The sequence below is a fragment of the Phaethon aethereus genome, assembly GCF_964289735.1.
Source record: "Phaethon aethereus genome assembly, chromosome: 1".
Taxonomy (NCBI): domain Eukaryota; kingdom Metazoa; phylum Chordata; class Aves; order Phaethontiformes; family Phaethontidae; genus Phaethon; species Phaethon aethereus.
Genome location: NC_138575.1, coordinates 171384550 through 171406805, shown reverse-complemented (window position 1 = coordinate 171406805; position 22256 = coordinate 171384550).

The window sequence follows — 22256 nt, the reverse complement described above, 5'->3', positions numbered from 1 at the left end:
GCAACCCCTGGTATCAATACAGGCTGGGAGATGAAGGGATTGAGAGCAGCCCTGCTTAGAAGGGCTTGAGGGTCCTGGTGGATGAAAAGCTGGACATGAACCAGCAATTTGCACTCCCAGCCCAGAATGCCAACTGTATCCTGGGCTGCATCTAAAGCAACATGGTCAGCAGGTCGAGGGAGGTGATTCTGTCCATCTACTCTGCTTTGGTGAGACGCCACCCAGAGTACAGGTTGCCCAGAGAAGTTGTGGATTCCCCATAATTGGAAGTGGTCAAGGTCAGGTTGGACAGGGCTTTGAACAACCTGATCTAGTGCAAGGTGTCCCTGCCCAGGGCATGGGGATTGGACTAGATGAACTTTAAGGGTCCATTTCAACCCAAACAATTCTACGATCCTATGATTCCATGATTATGGAAAACGAACATACTTTACACTAATGTAAATACATGGATCCATTGCAAATTCCATATATATTTTTCTTCAAATACAAAATGTGCTACAACTTCAGTAGTCTTTAAGACAATGAAGAAAATTACTCAAGCTTTAGCACTTTTTGTGTTTGAAGATAAATGGTTGTCCTAAGTTGCCAAATCTGAGTGAAAGTTTTTTTTCTGGTAGAACATCATTTATGTGCCAGTTAAAAAGCTAATGCTTAGAATTAATATACATATACAAAGCCATTTTAAAGGTTGTAACTGAATTTCACTGGTATTTCCTTCTCATTCCCTACTACTAACAGCAGGAGACTTGTGAATATTGAGGCTACCTTTTAAAATGCCAAAGGAGCTCAACAGGATGCAAAATAATTACTGCCTTAATAATGTACATGATGATGTGTATTATTCTTTCTTTCCAGTTATTACATGTTATGAAATATTACTATGCAGTTCAGTTTTTCAAGTATTCTAGATTTATTCTCTTTCTTTGAACAAGAAAAATGCTTGGTTGAATTTGGTCTTTAATCTGTTCTTTTCAAGAAACATCAGTTTGTTAGACTCTAAAAGTGCATGTGTTGATGATTGTGAGACATATTTCACTGGGCTCATTTAAATTCACTGCACACTTTTTAATACACATAGAAAGACTCGAGCATATTAATATATGTCTTGAAAATGTGCAGTTTTTTCATAGTTGACTTGTGCAGCTGATTACTTTTGTAACAGTGAAGTCATCTGTGCGTTACAGTTTTGTTCCATCTTCTACACAGCTATAAGATTTCCTTCAGGTTGACTTATGATTATACCTTAGAGTAACTCAGTGGCTTTTAAGTTAAAGTGTGCAGAAGGTTAAGAAGCTGTCTGAGGGTTTCTTCCCTGATTTTATTTGTTTAGTTTTGGTCCTTAAGCAATTCTGAATCTACATATAGGCTAATAAAGAATTGTATGCACAGGGAAAAAAGTAAAATCTGAGCAGTTTTGTTAATTTTTTAAGGTTCTAACATGTCAGAAAACTGTAAAACTGCACTGACACCACTGGTTTTAGACTTAACTAAACATTTCCTTTTTCATCCACATGAAGTTGTGTTGGAATGTTTTTCTTTTCTTAAACTTAGCAATTACTGAGATGTGCATTTTCAGAAAATCAGCTTTTATGCTCATAAAAATAATTGCCTTTTTAAAATCTGTTTCAGTGAAACAGATACCTTGATTCATCTTTTATTAATTTCAGTTACATATTGCATTAATGAACAACTCTACCAGGCAGATTTTCTGTGTATTATTCAGATGCAAGAATTAAGATTTAAAGACACAAATAAATTATAAAATAGACTCAGAATATTAACTGGTTTTGTCTGTGTAAAACTGGATTTCATCATCCTTGGGAGAATCTAAAATATCAGTAGGTATGTTGCAGTTTCAGTGTTTATCAGAAACTATGCTGTAGTCCCTTCATTATGTTTTTGGCCCTTCAGTGGACTTGCTCCTGTATATCAGGCCTCACCAGGTGTGGCCTCACCAGTGGTGAACAGAGGGGAAAGTTCACCTCCCTTGACCGTCGCTGCTGGTGACTCTCTGCCTGTGTTGGAACCCAGAGGTTGTTGGCTGCTTTTGCTGCAAGGGCACATTGCTGAGTTATGACCAAATTTTTGGTCCACTGGGACTTCAAGGTCCTGCAAAGTTGCTTTCCAGCCAATTGGAAAATAAATTTCCAGTGTTGGCACATGGATTAATTTTTTTTCCATGTTAAAGTTTTGCATTTCCCTTTGTTGAACTTCATGAACTTCTTGTCAGCCCATTTCCCCACCTGTCCATGTCCTCTGAATGGTAATACACCCATCTAGTGTATAAGCCACTTCTCTCAGTTTTATATTGTCTACAACTTTGTCATCTCTGGAGGTTTCTAAAATACCTGCAGCTATCTTACATTTCTACTTCTTATTTTGTGAATCCAGGAGGAAGCAGTCAAGGACATGCTAAGCCACCGGGACACCCACAAGTCTATGGGGCCTGATGAGATCCACCCGAGAGTACTGAGAGAGCTGGCGGAGGAGCTTGCCAAGCCACTCTCCATCATCTATCAGCAGTCCTGGTTAACAGGAGAGGTCCCAGAAGACTGGAGGCTTGCCAATGTGACGCCCGTCTACAAGAAAGGCCGGAAGGAGGATCCTGGGAACTACAGGCCTGTCAGCCTGACCTCTGTACCAGGGAAGATTATGGAGTGGTTGGTCTTGAGAGTGCTCACAGGGCATCTGCAGGACAACCAAAGGATCAGGCCCAGCCAGCATGGGTTCATGAAAGGCAGGTCCTGCTTGACCAACCTGATCTCCTTCTATGACCAGGTGACCCGCCTAGTGGATGAGGGAAAGGCTGTGGACGTTGTCTACCTGGACTTTAGTAAAGCCTTTGACAGCGTCTCCCACAGCATTCTCCTGGAGAAACTGGCGGCTCGTGGCTTAAACGGGTTTACTCTTCGCTGGGTGAGGAACTGGCTGGATGGCTGAGCCCAGAGAGTTGTGGTGAACGGCGTTAAATCCGGCTGGCGGCCAGTCACAAGCGGTGTTCCACAGGGCTCGGTTCTGGGGCCGGTCTTGTTCAATATCTTTATAGATGATCTGGATGAGGGAATTGAGTGCTCCCTCAGTAAGTTTGCAGATGACACCAAGTTGGGCGGGAGTGTTGATGTGCTGGAGGGTAGGAGGGCTCTGCAGAGGGATCTGGACAGGCTGGATCGATGGGCAGAGGTCAACTGTATGAGGTTTAATAAGGCCAAGTGCAGGGTCCTGCACTTTGGCCACAACAACCCCATGCAATGCTACAGGCTTGGGGAGGAGTGGCTGGAGAGCTGCCCGGCAGAAAGGGACCTGGGGGTGCTGGTTGACAGCCGGCTGAACATGAGCCGGCAGTGTGCCCAGGTGGCCAAGAGGCCAACAGCGTCCTGGCCTGTATCAGGAATAGTGTGGCCAGCAGGAGTAGGGAAGTGATTGTGCCCCTGTACTCGGCACTGGTGAGGCCGCACCTTGAATCCTGTGTTCAGTTTTGGGCCCCTCACTACAAGAAGGATGTTGAGGTGCTGGAGCGTGTCCAGAGAAGGGCAACGAAGCTGGTGAGGGGTCTGGAGCACAAGTCTTATGAGGAGCGGCTGAGGGAACTGGGGTTGTTTAGTCTGGAGAAGAGGAGGCTGAGGGGAGACCTTATCGCTCTCTACAACTACCTGAAAGGGGGTTGTGGCGACGAGGGTGTTGGTCTCTTCTCCCAAGTAACTAGTGATAGGACAAGAGGAAATGGCCTCAAGTTGCACTAGGGGAGGTTTAGATTGGATATTAGGAAAAATTTCTTCACTGAGAGGGTGGTCAGGCATTGGAACAGGCTGCCCAGGGAGGTGGTGGAGTCGCCATCCCTGGAAGTGTTCAAAAAACGTGTGGATGTGGCGCTTCAGGACATGGTTTAGGGGACATGGTGGTGCTGGATTAATGGTTGGACTTGATGATCTTAAAGGTCCTTTCCAACCTAGTGATTCTGTGTGATTCTGTGATTCTGTGTTATCACATTAGCAAGACCATAAGTATCTTTAAATACTAACAAAAATCAATGATTAAAAAAATTAATTAATACACCAAAATGGCATCCAAACTTGACTCCACACTGCTCCACTGTTATCATTGCATTAAAAAAACCCCACTTAACTTCAGGCGTGGTGTAGACTTCTGTACAGGAGCTGGCAGTATAAACAGTGTTCATAACCAGTAGAGAGGAGTAAATGTAAATTGTCTCACTTTAAAGTAGGCTTTTAAAATAGGGCATGTGAATAACAGCCAAAAAAGTGTCAGTTTCTCTCTCTTTACCTTACAGTAAAGGTAGTACAGGTAGCCTGGAACATCTAGCAGAGGTGCCTACAGCTGAGTGAGATTAATATCCACCTACAGTTTCTCTCACCTTCAACATCATTCACATCCTTTAGGTGTTCATCCCCATTTACATGAAGTGTGCCCCTTTGGAGCCCAGTTAATCAATAAGACATTCAACAGTCGTTTTCAAAAGACAACTGTTAGGTTGTTTCAGAAACTAAGCATCTTAAATCCTATGTTCATTATTATGTTTTATGTCCACAAGGCATATGGCTGTTTGCTATGTATGTCTACCCAAAAACATGTGTATGCATATCTACAAGTATATACATATATGTGTTCTTTAATGGTTTTATAAATCATCTGGATGTAGAAATCAAATGTCGATTAAGTAAGTTTGCTGATGATACAAAATTAGGAGGAGCTGTGGACTCCTTCAAGGGAGGCCTTACACAGATATCTGGATAGACTAGAGAGCTGGGCAGTCACCAACTGTAGGAAATTTAACAAGAGCAAGGGCCAGATTCTCCACCTGGGATGGGGTAATCCTGGTTAGACATGTAAATTGGGAGATGAGAGGCTGGAGAGCAGCCCCACAGAAAGAGATCTGGGGGTTTGGGTTGATGTCAAGTTGAATGAGTCAACAGTGTGCCCTGGCAGCCAAAAGGGCCAACGGAGTCCTGGGGTGCATCAAGCACAGCATAGCTAGCTGGTCAAGGGACTGTCCCACTCTACACTGCACTGGTGCAGCCCCACCTTGAGTACTGTGTGCAGTTTTAGGTGCCTCAGTATAATAAGGGCATGAAACTATTAGAGTGTGTCCAGAGGACGGGGTCAAAGTAGTGAAAGGTCTTGAGGGCAAGACTTATAAGGAGCATCTGAGGTTACTTGGCTTGTTCAGCTTGGAGAAGAGAAGGCTGAGGGGTGACCTCATCACAGTCTACAACTTCCTCAAGAGGAGCAGTGGAGGAGGAGGTGCTGATCTCCTCTCTCTGGTGACCAGCTGTCCTGGTTTCAGCCAGGATAGAGCTGGTTTTCTTCACAGAAGCTAGTGTGAGACTGTGTTTTGGATTTGGGATGAGAAAATGTTGATAAGGTGCTGACGTTTTGGGTTGTTGCTGAGCAGTCAAGGACAGCTTCTTATCCTGGCCTGCTAGCAAGGAGGCTGGGGGTGCCCGGGGAGCTGGGAGGGGACACAGCCGGGACAGCTGATCCAGACTGGCCAAAGAGATATTCCCTACCATCCGACGTCATGCCCAGTACATAAACTGGAGCTGGCCAGGGGGCGGAAATTGCTGCTCGGGGACGGGCTGTCGATCACTGGGTGGTGAGCAATTTCTGTATTGGGCCTCACTTGTTCTTGTACATTCCTTTGTTGGTATTATCATTGTTATTTCCTTTCTTTCTGTCCTATTAAACCATGTTTATCTCAACCCATGAGGTTTTTTTCCTAATTCTCTCCCCCGTCCCACTGTGGGAGGGGGAGTGAGCGAGCGGCTGCGTGGTGCTTAGTTGCCGGCTGGGGCTAAACCACAACACCAGCAACCGTGCATGAGGAAATGGAATGAAGCTATGCCAGGGGAAGTTCAGACTGGACATTAGGAAAAGGTTTTTCACTGAGAGGATGGTCGGTCACTGCAACAGGGTCCCCAGGGAAGTGGTCATGGCACCAAGCCTGTCAGAGTTCAAAGAGCATCTGGATGACACTCTTAGTCATATGGTTTAATTTTAGGTAGTTCTGCAAGGATCAGGAGTTGGATGCAATATCATGATGTTGATTCTAATTACTTGATCAAATAATCTCTTGTTAAGGCTTTTTGTTACTGTTGCATCCATGACTTCATGTTTTATATACTGCACATTTTTCACACCCTGCTCCAGAAATGGAAGTTTCTTCTGCTTGTATATGTAGTGTTACCGTGACAGTATGCATATGCTTCACAATTTATTTTCAAAACTATTCTGTGAATAGAGAAATACTATTATCCCCGTTTTATAAATGAAAAATGAGGAGCAATTAAGACAAATTTTTTTCACTAATCTTGAGTCTCAATGTGAAAGTGTTTCAGGTTACTTAGTTGTATACAACACTCCCATTTCCCATTTGCCTTACTCATTTTACCCCCTAAGCTTCCAAATTCAGATTACTCTTTCATGTTTCTTATGTATCCTCAGTATTTCTCTCCATACCTTTTAATTTTTTTAATTAGTTTTCTCATTGATCAGTATACAAAAGCAGGTTGTGAGCAGCATGAAATTAATTCTTATTTTGGCCCTTACTAGTTCGATTATCTAACCAGGATCATAGTTAATGAAGAGAGATAGACCTCACCAGAGGGAGATTCAAACTGTCTCTCTTAAACATTTCTGTCAGAACAATGTAAATTATGCTCTAGAAGTGCCTGAATCTAATGTACCTTAAAGAGAGCCTGAAGGTCTTGCTTATATTACCCTAAATATAGTATACAAGCTCTGTCTTTATCTGGGATAAATTACATTACAAGCAATACACTCTGGTGAGTGCAATTTGGACTTAGGAGCAGAGTAGACACAGGTTAAGACAAAACTGAAAGTGAGTGAAGAAGAGAACACCAAAGGTCTCACTTAGAGTAAGATGATTAGAAATTATGGAAATTTTTAGACATCACTTTTTTAAAATCTTCATACTTCTGCTTGTTTGCTGTTTGCCTATCTATGCATCTATTCTTCCAGGACGATTATGTAAAATTTCATAGACATTAATCTTGTTCCGTCTACATTCATTTCACATTTAGTGATTACTATCTCATGAATAGGGTACTATTGATTCCAAGCAAATAAAGATGAAATCTTTCCTTAAGTTTTATCTTTTTGGGCCCTAATTACAGGTCAACTAAATCTTGTAGTACTTAGATTAGAAGTCAGCATTTCAGGAGGAAAATTTATTTGTCTTCTAGCTTAGTGTACTAGAGAAAAACATATTCTGTCACACATTTTAAAAAATAAAAACACTACTTAGAATGCAGAATCATATGTTAGGAACTTTTGCTAACACAGTGTTTTCCCATTTCATTCAATCTACATTTAAAAAAAACCTACACACAAAAATAGCATGTTATATTTATTATCATAGTGAAATAATTATTTTGAAAATAAAATTCCATGGAGTGCTTATTACTTTTTCTGCTATATACATGAATAAACTGCATGAGCTATGAAAACATAAATGAGATAAAATTTTATTTCCAGTTTCAAAACTTTATCTCCAGCTTCTGTTTCTAATTGGATAGAGAAACATTATGTCAACAACACTGGAAAAATTATGAGGGAACATGACGTTTAAACATTTAAATTTTATGCAACCTCAGAGGAAAATACAGATATATTTCCAAGACACAAGATTCAAAATGGGTAAAATGGAAAGGGTTTGTATGGATAACCAGGAAATAGACTGGAAATGGCAAGAGAGAAAAATAAACAGCAATCTACTCTTTTATAATATAAGAAATCAAATGTAATTCACCATCTAAATAAAGCACAGGCTAATACAGCATGCCTGTAGCAAGGAATTTGATAAAAAACGAGACATTCTGATAACAGTCCTGTGATAGTAGACTCGCCCTAGCTTCTGAAAGTAGAATAAGAAAATGAAGATACAGATTCAACAAGGGTGAGATATACCATTGAATCAGATGACCTGAAAACTTCAAAATTAAATGAAGATTTATATTTAAGTTTTAATTTTGAGATTAACTGTAGGATTTCAGATATGCAAAAGCCATTTATAGCAAGGCATAGAAAACCATAACTTCCAGTCTCCTTTCTGTAAGAAAATGCAGTTTCCAGTTAATCAAAGATATTTTGTGTACAGAATAAAATTCCAGAGGGGAGAACAAGTATACTTTTTACTGTTGCTGCTAAATATACCATTCTAGGTATCTAGTTGCACAAACAATTCACCTTCTTAAATGTTATCTAATTTTTCTTTCTAGTTCTGATAATAATTTTCCTTAGTTTTCCTCTGAACACTATAAAGTCTCTCTAGTAAAGTAATGGCTGCATGCTGATTTTTAAATGGCTTTGGACATGTTATTTTTTTCTTTTTGTCACCAAATACCTTGGCATTTTAAGTTATTTCTGCATATTTATTTTTCTACTTGCATCACAAATTGTAGACTTTAATACATTTGTTTCAGTACATAGTTTACAAATTTCAACATATTAATACCAAACCTCTGATACTGAGACAATCAATGAATCATATTCTATGGGTGAAGAATTTGTTAACAATTAGTTATATAAGTGGTTTGTATTTGCCTACCTAGGTATGTTTTTATATAAATATATATATAAAAATATGCACATACATATAACACAGACAAAGAGAGTAACTGTTATACTTTAAAATGGATTGGGTATGTGTGTATGTGCAGAGAATGTTTCTGGAACAGTTTTCTTTAAATTGTGCCAAGGTCTTATTTATTGAAGCATTTATTTACATTATAGCCATAACATAATACACTGATGCATTTTTCTGAGGTACAGACAACCATAGAGATGTATGATTTAGGGCATGTTCAGTTAACTTGAACCCCTATTTAAAATTATGATTCTAATTATGTGATTTTGTTCAGTTTTTCTAATCTTGTAAAACTGTCATGATCCCATTTAACAGAGGCTTAGACTGTATTAGTTCAATAAATGTTTCACATGTCATTAAAAATCTCAGTGTTCTGACTGGTATACCAATATGCAAATGAGCAACTCAGTATTCATAATTAAAATGTGGAAATAAGCAGTAAAATGACTATGAAATTGCAATATATTATTCTGTGGTGGCTCACATCTGTTTTAAATGAACACACACTGAGTAATGAAAGCAAATATCAAGAACAAACAAAATAAAACAAAGAGGACAATGAGTTTGGGGAAATAAACCTAATTGCATTTCCAATCAAAGTTATGAAAAGCTACTATCATGATTATGACATTCATCGGAAATGAAGTGCTCTGCTAAATCTCAGGACACCGTCAACAACTTGAAATTCAAGCAACCATGCCAAGTTATTTTAGGAAAATAATTTCCTTCTTAATCTTAAAAAAAGGATCTATTAATCTCTGATAACTACAGAAAACAAGCTGAATGTGAAAATTATAAAAGTTAAATCAGGACTTTAACATATGCATTCAACTTCATCTACATGGTTGCAAAACCTTACACAGAAAAAAAAGACAATTATATGTCTGTGTAACAAAGTTTCTCTTTCAAGGCAGCAAATACAGAAATTTTGTTAATCATCTGTCCCAGTAGTCACATTCGAAGTGTGATGTACTGCAAGATGAAAGTTGCATGAAAAGCTTGTTAGAAAAGAAAATACTGTCTTGCAGCATAACGTTGCTCTAAAATACTGGATCTCTTGCAGATGACAGAGACAGGTAGGACTACTTCTCACATAATGAAAGACATGTTCATAGTATTACTTAGTCATTAGGAGATGCCTGTGTCTCTTCAGTCTTTCTCCACCCTCTTTTGAAAGACAACAAATATTCATTTAGATAGCGAATTAAAAAATTAGTTAGTTCGTTAATTCAAATTTCCCACTGTAATCTAATAAAATACAGCAATTTACTCTTATAAAATACACTACAGTTATAAAATACAGCAATTTATTTCTTCTAAGCATGAGAAAACAGGAGATACTTGTATCAAATTTACAATGTGCAAGTTAGTGATTTCTTTCATTTTTAACAGTGATATATGTTTTTCTCTATTTGTTTGGTTAACTTGTAACGTAAAAATTATTAGCTGTTTACTCAGGAATAGCTATCCAATAGCTGCGTGTTTCAAGTAATAATGTTTTCAGCAGCAGGTCACATAATAGTTTACAATGGAGGTGGACCTAGCACTTGTCCACCTTACAGATAAAGAAATTGAAATATAATTTTCTGAAGTTACTCTGCACTAGCAGCAGGGCCTGGAAGATCTTCTGAATTCCCTGCAAAAGCTCACTGACCCCAAAATATGAAAGTAATTATGCTTCCAGAGTAGTATTTGAACAGGATTTAATAAAAAACACAGTGTGCTACTCTGATAAAATTTTACTATATAGCTTTCATTCATTCTGCCTTTTCCCAGTTTACAATCATTTTACTTTTTAATCTGAACACTCCTCCCACATAAAATCAGCTACACATTCATTTATTGACTGATACATCTGGATTTACTAAGAAAAATTATTAGATTATTTGCTTGTGCAAGGGCTAAAAACATTAAGAACATCTCAAAAGAACTGATTATCCTTTTTCACAGTGTTTTTAAAGCAGTATAATTTCATTCGAGGATCCTACATAAATGCTTAGCATACATTCTAGATCAATAAGACATAAGTAAAAAATGTGAATAATATACAGAAGTAGTGGGTGACAATTAGCAACAAGAGAACTGATCAAGATTGCAATTAAGTTAGAAGAAACTGTTTCATAAGCAATAAGCAGAAAGCCACAAAAGAAAAAAAAACATGGCTCTTTTTTGTCTTGTAATTTACCTTTGCAATAACTCCTAACTCAACCATCATGAGGAAAAAAAAAGATTGTGGCCTGTGAATATTGCTAATTATCCCTGTTGTTTGTAGAGCGTGAAGCTTCTTATTTAGCATTTATGTACAATAAAAGGTTCAATAAAATGTATGATATAGGTATATTTTCCTTTATAATGTTTCCTAGTGGTAAGATAGCAACATATTCACATATTTTCACCAACACTGGGCTATACTCAATAGTGTTAATTTTAATATTTACACTAAAAGATTATAAAGAATCTTACTACACTTTCTTATTTCTTATTACGCTACTAAATTTGATACCAGTGTCTTCTGTTTTCTTGTGCTTAGGAGAAATACAGATTACTAGATGACTGTATGTCATGGTTTAGCCCCAGCCGGCAACTAAGCACCGTGCAGCCACTTGCTCACTCCCCCATAGTGGGACGGAGCAGAGAATTGGAAAAGTGAGGAAATTCATGGTTTGAGTTAAAGACAGTTTAATAACTAAAGCAAAAGCCGCACACACAAGCAAAGCAAAACAAGGAATTCATTCACCACTCCCCATGGGCAGGCAGGTGTTCAGCCATCTCCAGGCAAGCAGGGCTCCATCACGCGTAATGGTTTCTTGGGAAGACAGACACCATAACTCCGAACGTCCCTGCACCCCTTCCTTTTTCTTCATCCCAGCTTTATATACTGAGCATGACGTCATATGGTATGGAATATCTCTTTGGCCAGCCTGGGTCAGCTGTCCTGGCTGTGTCCCCTCCCAGCTCCCCGGGCACCCCCAGCCTGCTCGCTGGCAGGCCAGCACAAGAAGCTGGACTGCCCCTGACTGCCCAGCAACAACCCAAAACATCAGCACGTTATCAATATTTTCTCATCCGAAATCCAAAACACAGCCCAAAACCAGCCTCCACGAAGAAGATTAACTCTACCTTGGCTGAGACCAGGACACTGTATTTTATAATTTCACTGCAAAATGCATCAAGCAGTTCAGATTCCTACTGGGTCACTTTGTTAATTTTGAGTTATTTCAAATAAGTTTTTTAAGTTTCTAGTACTTTTTAAAATAGGCTCCTATATGGTACCTCTCTATACAACCCAGTGTGACGAGCATCACCACAGTTAGTCTGAAGTGTGTGACAGCACTGCAGTTCATCATAATATTCTCCATACTTTTCTGTTGGTGTTGGTCGACAACCAGCTGAATGTGAGCCAGCAGTGTGCCCAGGTGGCCAAGGCGGCCAACAGCATCCTGGCCTGTATCAGAAATAATGTGGCCAGCAGGAGTAGGAAAGTGATTGTCCCCCTGCACTCAGCACTGGTGAGGCCACACCTCAAATTCTGTGTTCAGTTTTGGGCCCCTCACTACAGGAAAGATATTGAGGTGCTGCAGCATGTCCAAAGAGGGCAACAAAGCTGGTGAAGGGTCTAGAGCACAAGTTTTATAAGGAATGGCTGAAGGAAGTAGAATTGTTTAGCTTGGAGAAAAGGAGGCTCAGGGGAGACCTTTTCACTCTCTACAACTACCTGAAAGGGGGTTGTAGCGAGGTGGGTGTTGGTCTTCTCCTAAGTTACAAGTGATAGGATGAGAGGAAACAACCTCAAGTTGCATCAGGGGAGGTTTAGATTGATTATTAGGAAAAATTCCTTCACTGAAAGTATTGTCAAGCCCTGGAACAGGCTGCCCAGCGAAGTGGCTGGGTCATCATCCCTGGAGGTATTTAAAAGATGTGTAGATGTTGCACTTAGGGACATGGTTTACCGGTGGACTTCGCAATGTTAAGTTTACAGTTGGACTTGATGATCTTAAAGGTCTTTTCCAGTCTAAATGATTCTATGTTTATTAGTGATCATTTGTTTGCCCTTCATCTGCTACTGTTCTTTCAATGACAAGTGATCTATATCTCTACTTATTCACACATTATGAACATTACCTGCACCTCTGACATAACTGGGAGCTTTTAAAACATTAAAAATGTGTTTTTAATTGCCTAAATGAATTATACATCTGCTTTTGATTATGCAAACTGTAGAAAAACATTGCCTGATAACCACTAATACAATGATTTTGCCTTTGTTTCAATTGCTGGTGTAAATTGGTTTTTTATTTTTTCTATGACAGTTGTGATGAGTGAATAATTGCTAACACCTGGCTCATAAACCCTAAGGTATTGATTGAAAATAACATCACATTGAAAGTAAGTTACCAGTATCAAAACATTAAGTAAATACCTGAATTCAAGTCAGTTAAAATTACATTATTTCATATAAGAAGTGCTTGTAGTATGGCATTTGTTTTTTTACAAACACACACACAAACTTTTTTTTTCTTTTAATTTGTATGATCAGTTCACAGCCATTTCAATTCTAGTATGTTGCTTTCCAGCCATCCTTCAGGGCTTCCAAGCCTAAGCTTTCCTTTCATCCCCTTAGACTGTCAAGACTAAAGTAATTAATCCTGTTATTGATTTATGACATGTGTTTCTAGAAGTTGTAGTAGGAAGAAGTTAATGTCTCCTCCAAGATTATATTTTCCACATGATACAATATAGCAAGTATTCCATGCTACTAGAATGAAATGCATAGTTACCTCTTCTACTGTTTTCTTCACTCTACCTTCTGCTCTCTCATAAATTGTTCATAGAGTCAGGAAATTTCACAATATTAAAACTAAATTCTAATTTTGTTGAGATTATTAGATATTTGTATACACAGCAGCAAGTTTTCCTTCCTTCCTTCCTTCCTTCCTTCCTTCCTTCCTTCCTTCCTTCCTTCCTTCCTTCCTTCCTTCCTTCCTTCCTCCCTTCCTCCCTTCCTCCCTTCCTCCCTTCCTCCCTTCCTCCCTTCCTCCTTTCCTCCCTTCCTCCCTTCCTCCCTTCCTCCCTCCCTTCCTCCCTCCCTTCCTCCCTTCCTCCCTTCCTCTCTTCCTCTCTTCTTTCTTCTCTTCCTTCCTTCCTCTCTTCGTTCTTATCTTCCTCTCTTCTTCTCTTTCTGTCCTTTTCCCTTGTCACCCCCACGCCTTGTCTGTGTTTTTGTTATAAAAGTTATGGTAAAGAGCCCCTTAAAATACATGAACAGGCAAAAGGAAAGACAAAGTACATTGTATCGAGTCTGGCTGAGATGGAGTTAATTTTCCCCATAGCAACCCTCATAGTGCTGTGTTGTGTACTGGTAGCTAGAACAGTGTTAATATCACACCAGCGTTTTGGCTACTGCTGAGCAGTGCTCGCACTGCATCAAAGCTGTGTCCCCAACTTTCCCCCCCTACCTCTACCAGTAGGCTGGGAGTGGGCAAGATCTTGGGCGGAGACACAGCCAGGACAGCTGACCCAAACTGGCCAAAGGAACTTTCCATACCATGTGATGTCAGCTCAGCAACAAAAGCTAAGAGAAAGGAGGAGGACTGGGGGGCATTCGTTTTCCAACATTTATCTTCCAGAGCAACTGCTACGTGTACTGAAGCTCTGCTTTCTGGGAAATGACTGAGCATCACCTGCTGACTGGAAGTAGAGGGTAAATCTTTTATTTTCTTTTACTTCTGTGCATGGTCTTTGTTTTTTGCATATTTAACTGCCTTTATCTTGACCCACATGTTTGGTTATTTATTTTTTTTCCATCCTAATTTCTGCCCCCTGTCCAGCAGAGGAGAAGGGGAGTGATAGAGCAGCTTGGTGGCACCTGGCATGCAGCCAAGGTCAACCCACCACATACATGTAAAATATTTTGAATGGCAGATACACTGAAGGGTTTCATATTCTCTTTACCATAACTTTGGTTATTATTGCTGACATATATTGAAGTGCTGGACAAAGATGAACCAAAAGCAGTGGCATTGTCTTAGAACTACATAAATGCAAAGTGCTACAATGCCCTATAAGAAACTTTACTGTGAAGGGAGCTTGATAGCTCCAGAAAGGAGTTTATAAATAATTTGGTGATGATGTCTCATGGCAAAATGAAATTTCTTTGTCTTTAATGTGTTTTAAACATTGGGACAGACTCTGCAGAAACAAAAAAAAGAAGATAACTTTAGATAGAGAGAGAGATAGATAAAGTATTATTGTGTTATTTCTGACTTTTTTTGTCATCATAAGTGATTTCTTTCCTTTTTAATCAGAATTTCCTACATGTAGATATCTTGATTCTGACAGTATTAACAGTACTTGTTTGATTAAGTACCTATGAAATGAAGTGCCATACCGTAATAATTAGTGTGAGTACTTTTACACATCCCTGATAGTCCTGTTTTACTATTTCTTTAGAGTGAAAATATTCTAGTAATATATTAAGTTGTCTCTATATAATAGTTTTGTCTACACTGAAGATTAATTAAAAGGAAAATAATTCCCTCTGTCTTTTACTTAGGTTTTAAATGCATTGACACTTACAGCCTTCCAAAAATGAGCATACATTCTAATAGTGTCATGCTCCTATGCTTCAATACTTACTGTTTAACCAAACACCAATAAATCAAATTTTAAAATTATTTTCTGTTAAATTTCACTTGTAGTATTAGAGGAAATTATATGAAGACAATATCTGCTCTTTATAGTTTGATTTATTGCTTAATATTGTCTTTCTGCAACGGAAACCAAAAATTGAGGTCAACACTAAATATTTAAAACTGAACAGCACTGTTAGCTGTTAGCTTGCGATACTTCTTTTGAACTTTTTAGAACTGTGAAAGAAACAAGTGCAAAGGACCTCCCTTTCCCATATCACAAGAGGGATATTCCAAGTCAAATTGTTCTTATTACAGATACCATAAAGAGAATGCATTTGTATTTTATTAACGGTATTTGAAAGGAACTGAGACTGAGCTCTAGTCAATCCAAATGGTGGATCACAGTTTATTGTTAAGATCTCAGGTTTTTTCTCTCCTACAAAAGACTGTAGCTGTGCAAATAAACACAGGTAGAAGTTTCCAGTACTCTTGGAATACATGAATTCTAAGGGACTGGAGCATTTATCATATGTGGAGAGGTTGAGTGATCTAGGACTATTCAGCTCAGGGAAGAGAAGTCTCAGGGGAGATCTTATCAATAACTGAAGGGAGGGTGGAAACAAGATGAAGCCAGGTTGTGCCCAGTGACAGGACCAGGGGCAATGGGCACAAACTGAGACATCGTATGTGCCATCTAATAATCAGGAAACACTTTTGTACTGTGAGGATGACTAAGCACTGGCACAGATTGCCCAGAGAGGTTGTGGAGTCTCTTTTCTTGTAGACCTTCAAAATCCATCTGCACATGTCTGTGGGCAGTTGGCCCTAAGTGGACCTGCTTGAGCAGGGAACTTGACCTAAAAGACCTTCAGAGGTCCATTCTAACCTCAACCATTCTGTAATTCTGTGGTTTCATGCATTCAGTAGAAAATTAATGAATTTTAAAATTGTGCAATTTTCAAGTACCTTAGCTGTAGCTGACTTCATGCTAGACCCACTTCAGGGAGGAGATGGTAAAGAGGAAAAATACAGAGAGTTTGCAAAGAGTTTAAGTCATTGTCAGTTAAAAATGGAGTAACAATGGCTGACGATTATTATAAAAAAATAGAGTAAGAGCTGGAGAACATCCAAGTTAGGAACTGAAACTGGTTCTTATATGAATCTGCACTATATTATGCAGACCTAATGAAATTTTGTGTCCCAGTAGTGGCATAGCATTTATACAGTGCCAAAGTTTGAATTTTAGGCCTCGGTTCTCAGAATTTTATGTATAGTATTTTTTGCAATTCAAGGTGCCAGGTAAGCTGTCTGACATATTGACATAGCTTTGCTTATTCAATTTTTGTTGTTGTTTTCAAAACAGAAAAAAAGCAGTTTAATAATTCAGTGATCTTTGTCATTTTGGAAAGAAAACATTGCCAGATACTGGTTTTGTCTGGTTGCTTTCTGCTATTCTTCCTTTTCACTACACTGAAATGTGTAACATGTACAAAAGAGAAAAGAAAAAATCTGTTTGCCTGTTTTTCTCCATAATATTAAGATAACAAAAATACTAAATATAAATAAGTATTCAGGAAAAATTAACCTTTATTCTTCTTGGACAATCTAATGACTATTTTATAACTATGTATTTCAAAATGTCATATTGAAAACATGCAGAAGTAAAATGATTGTCTAATCTGTGCAAGAATAGCTTGCCATGACAGTAATAATAATATAACTTCATTACATATTTACAATTTACACGGCTACAGGATTTGAACAAGGGTAGGTTTTTACAATAAGGGTAAAAAATATTTTCAGCTATTCTTGTACAAATGTTCTCAGAATACCATCAAAAAAGGGACCAAGGTCATTCAGAAGCTTTTTGGATACTATTGAACAGAATTTTATCACATTGTGTCCTGTCCTTATGTAACAAAGTCCTTCATCATAAATTCCTCTTTACCCACAAATTTCTCTGCTTTTGTTACTAATTTTGCTGAGCCCAAATATGATCTAAAGATCTGATCACAAATCTGAAGAGGTTATACTTCTATACAGAGTTGGGTTTTTTTTCGGAAGTGGAGAATTTTGTGCTATGTTGGAACAAAATGTTCAGCTCCTTCTAAAGCCAAGCAGAAGCACTCTGCAGTGTAACCTACACTTGGGTCAAGAGGGCAACACCCACCATGGGAACCCCACTCCTCCCAGCAGGGACCACTAGGCACTGATTGTTCTGTGCAATACTCTCTTTGCTTGTTAAAGAACAAAACTTTTCACTTAGCATTAGAATCATAGAATCATAGAATAGATTGGATTGGAAGGACCTTAAAGATCATCTAATCCAATCCTCATTCCATGGGCAGGGACATCTTCCACTAGACCAGGTTGCTCAAAGCCCCATCCAGCCTGGCCTTGAGCACTTCCAGGGATGGGGCATCCACAACTTCTCTGGGCAGCCCATTCCAGTGCCTCACCAGCCTCACAGTGAATAATTTCTTCCTTGTATCTAATTTAAATTTACCCTCTTTCATTTTAAAGCCAATATTCCTTGTCCTATCACTAAATGCCCTTGTAAAAAGTCTCTCTCCATCTTTCTTGCAGGCCCTGTTCAGGTACTGGAAGTCTGCAGTAAAGTCTCCCTGGAACCCTATCTTCTCTGGGCTGAACGTCCCCAACTCTCTCAACCTTTCTTCATAGGAAAGGTGCTCCAGCCCTCTGACCCTCTTTGTGGTCCTCCTCTGGACTTGCTCCAACTTGTCCATGTCCTTCGTATGCTGGAGACCCCAAAGCTAAGTGCAGTACTCCAGATGGGATCTCACCAGAGTGGAGTAGAGGGGCAGAATCACCTCCCTCGAGCTGCTGGCCATGCTTCTTTTGATACAGCCCAGATTATAGTCGACTTTCTGGGCTGTAAGGGCACATTGTCAAGTCATAAACCACCACCCCCAAGTCCTTCTCCTCAGTGCCACTCACAATCCATTCTCTGCTCAGACTATATATGTGCTTCGGATTGCCCCAATCCAGGTGCAGCACCTTGTACTTGGCCTTGTTGAACCTCATAAGATTTGCATGGGCCTGCCTCTCAAGCCTGTCAAAGTCCCTCTGCATGCCATCCCTTCCCTTTAGTGTGTCAAACTCACTACGCAGCTTCATATTGCCAGCAAACTTGCTGAGGGTGCACTCAATCCCACTGTTCATGTCACTAACTAAGATGTTAAACAGCACCGGTCTCAGTACCGACCCCAGAGGAAGACCATTCGGCATTGCTCTACACTTGGACATTGAGCTATTGACCACAACACTTTGAGTGCCACACTCCAGCCATTTCCATATCCACTGAGTAGTCCATCCGTCTAATTGAGGTCTCTAAATTTAGAGTTGAGGATGTCATTCAGGATGAGGGGAGCTGCTCTAGAGCTAGCCAAATCCGCTGTGGGGTGGAAGATCTTGACAGACCTTGGTGCACAGTGGGTTTTCCTGATGCAGGGAAATGCCACGGCAGTGGAGAGACCCACCAAGAGCCAGCAGCCCTTGTGAGAAATGCTGACAAGGCCTGGGTGTTGCCAAATCAGCAGCGGCCCACCCCCACTCCCATGAAAAGCAGCCTAGGGAGTGCAACTGACCAGGAGCACTGCAGAGTGGGCAAACAGAACATGATGCGTCAGCCAGGGCATGACGCAACAGTTCACACAGAAGGACGCAAAGGAAAGGCATAGTTGACCTACCAGCTCAAGAGCGGAGTTCAGTTGGTGGTCATCACCCTCTCAGGAGGAGCTTAGCTATGGTATCAACCTGGCTGAAAGCTATGTCTGCCAGAATAGATGTGGCAACCCAGACAGGGCTCCCACAGAAACATGCAGCAATCCAGCTCTCAGGCTGCAAAGAGTGAGAGCCTCTCACTGGTAACCAATGACAGTAGTGAGAACAGCTGTGTGTGAGGTGTGACCAGGTGGACGATCTGCTCAGCCTGGTGACAGAGCTATGAGAGGAAGTAGAAAGGTTAAGGAGCATCAGGGAGTTTGAGAAAGAGATGGACTTGTGGAACCATGCTCTGCCCTCCCTGAGACAAAAGCAGGAACAGCCACCAGTAAAAAAACAACATCAAGGGGTTCAATCTCTATCCTCCCCCACGAGGCTGAAGACAGTAGCTTAAAGGAATGGAGCGAATTGAGGCAAGTCCATGCTTGGGATGGCATGTCAACCCCTTCCTTGCCTACCTCACATCCTCACGTGCCTCTGTAGAACAGGTGTGAGGCTCTGCATATGGAAGGACAGTCCATGGATGATGTGGATGATGGTCTAGCTACACCAGAGGTGTGACCAAGGTCAGAAAGACGTACCTGCCGCATCATGACCACCCCCATGTGGAAGAAAAGATGAGTTATAGTTGTAGGTGACTCCCTCCTGAGGGGAACTGAAGGTCCAATATGCCGGACAGATCCTTCTTTGAGGGAAGTCTGCTGTCTCCCTGGGGCCTGGCTTAAGGACACCACTAGGAGACTTCCTAGCCTGGTGCGACCCTCTGACTATCACCCGCTGCTGCTCTTCCATGTGTGTTACCATGAAGCCGCAGCAAATACTCCAAGAGCGATCAAAAGAGACTTCTGGGCCTTGGGACTGTTGGTAAGGGAGTCTGGAGCACAGGTCATTCTTTCCTCTCTCCTTACAATTGTGGGCAGCAACACCAGAAGAAACAAACAGTCCCAGTCTATTAATACATGCCTCCATGACCGGTGCAACTGCCGGAAGTTCAGGTTTTTCAATAATGGGACAGTCTACACGGCACCTGGCTTGCCGGCCTCAGATGGGATTCACCTTTCTCAAAGTGGGAAGAGGGTCTTTGCTCACAAGCTAGTGGGTCATATTGACAGGGTATTAATCTAGATTCGAAGGGGGAGGAGGATGATATCAGGCTTGCCCATGACAAGCTGTGGGATGACACGCCAAGGCTAGAGGGACGGGGTGTTAGCGAGGCCCCTCGCTAGCCTGTTCCTCTGAGACGTGCTGGTTACACTGCAGCACACTTGGAGTCTCACGGAGATGAGCCAGGGGCTCTTGAGATAATAGAAGCCAACAGGGAAACACCAGCAAAAGGCCTCAAAGGAACCAGGGGGTGTTCCTCTAAGAAGGTGATACGGCCAGCAGCCCACCTGATACCCCTCTGCACCAGTGCACGCAGCATGGGCAACAAACAGGAGTAGACATACTAGAAGCCACCGTGCTGTTAAAAAGCTACAACCTGGTTGCCATTACTCCAACATGGTGTGTTTCAGTAATCCTATGACTGGACTACAGCTATCAGTGGCTACAGGTTGATCAGAAGGGACAGGTGAGGAAGGAGGGATGGAGGCGTTGCCCTTTACGTCAAGAAACCTATAGGGTGTGAAGAGCTGCCTCTGAAGAATAACCATGAGCAGGTTGAAAGCTTATGGGTAAGAAGAATCAGAGACCGTGGAAACAAAGGCAGTCTCATGATTGCTGTCTACTACAGGCCGCCCGATCAAGCGGAGCCTAGTGATGAAGCCTTCTTACTCCAGCTACAGGAGGCATCATGCCTGCAGGCTCTTGTCCTGCTGAGGAAATTCAGCCACCCCAACATCTGCTGGAAAACTAGAAAGGCAAGCTGTAGGCAATCCAGGAGACTTCTGGAGGGCATGGATGATAACTTCCTACGCCAGGTAATAGACAGCACTACCAGAGCGGTTGCAATACCGGACCTGTTGGTCACCAGCGCAAGTGAGCAAATTGATAACGTCAAGATTGGAAGGAGCCTGGGCTGCAGTGATCGTGCACTGGAGGACTTTGCAGTTCTGAGGGATATGGGGCAGGAAAAGAGTAAAGTTAGGGCCCGGAGTTTTAGGAAGCAAACTTGCAGCTATTCCAGGAGTTAGTCAATAGGACTAACAGGGAAACTGCTGTCAGGGACCAGGGAGCAGAACAGAGCTGGCAGATCTTGAAGGATGTTTTCCATACAGGGCAAGAGGTCTCGATCCCCAGGTGTAAGAAATCAGGACAGGAAGGCAAGAGACCAGCATGGACAATGCAAGATGTGCTGGACAAAGTAAAGGGCAAGAAGGAAATGCACGGGAGTGGAAGCAGGGATAGGTATCCTAGGAAGAATACGGGGATGCTCCCTGGTTGTGTAGGGATGGGATCAGGACGGCCAAGGCACAACTGGAGCTGAATGTTAGCAAGGCATGCAAAGAATCATAGGAAGGGCTTCTTCTACAGGTATGTCATCCAGAAAAAGAAGGTCAAAGAAAGTGTACCACCCCAATGAACACAGCTGGCAGACTGCTAACAGCAGATGACGAGAAGGCTGAAGTACTCAGTGACTTCTTTGCGTCAGCCTTCACTGGCAGTGTCTCTTCCCACACCTCCCGATGGGACGGGCTGCAGAACAGGGACTCGAGGAGCAAAGTGTCTCCGACTGTAAGAGAAGAACAGGTTTGAGACCACATGAGGAACCTGATCATACATAAGTCTGTGGGACCTGACAAGATGCGTCCAAGAGTCCTGAGGGAATGGGCTGAAGCCACTCTCCATGATCTGTGAACGGACCAGGCAGTCAGGTGAAGTCCCTGGAGACTGGAAAAAGGGAAACATTGCACCCATTTTTAAAATGGGTAACTAGGAGGACCCTGGGACCTACTGACCTCTTAGCCTCCCCTCTGTGCCTGGGAAGATCATGGAACAGATCTTCTTAGGAGATATGCTAACGTACATGGAGAACAGGGAGGTGATTTGAGACAGCCAGCGTGTCCCTGCTCATTGCAGAGGGGTTGGACTAGGTGACCTTGAAAGGTCCCTTCCAACCCAAACTATCCTATGATTTTATGATTCTATGACAGTGCCAGATGCTTTACATAAGTCCAGGTAGATGACGTCAGTTGCTCTTCCCTCATCCACCAATGCTGCAACCCCGTCGTAGAAGGCCGCCATATTTTTCAGGTATGCTTTGTCTTTTGTGAAACCATGTTGGCTGTCACCAATCACCTCCTTATTTTCCATGT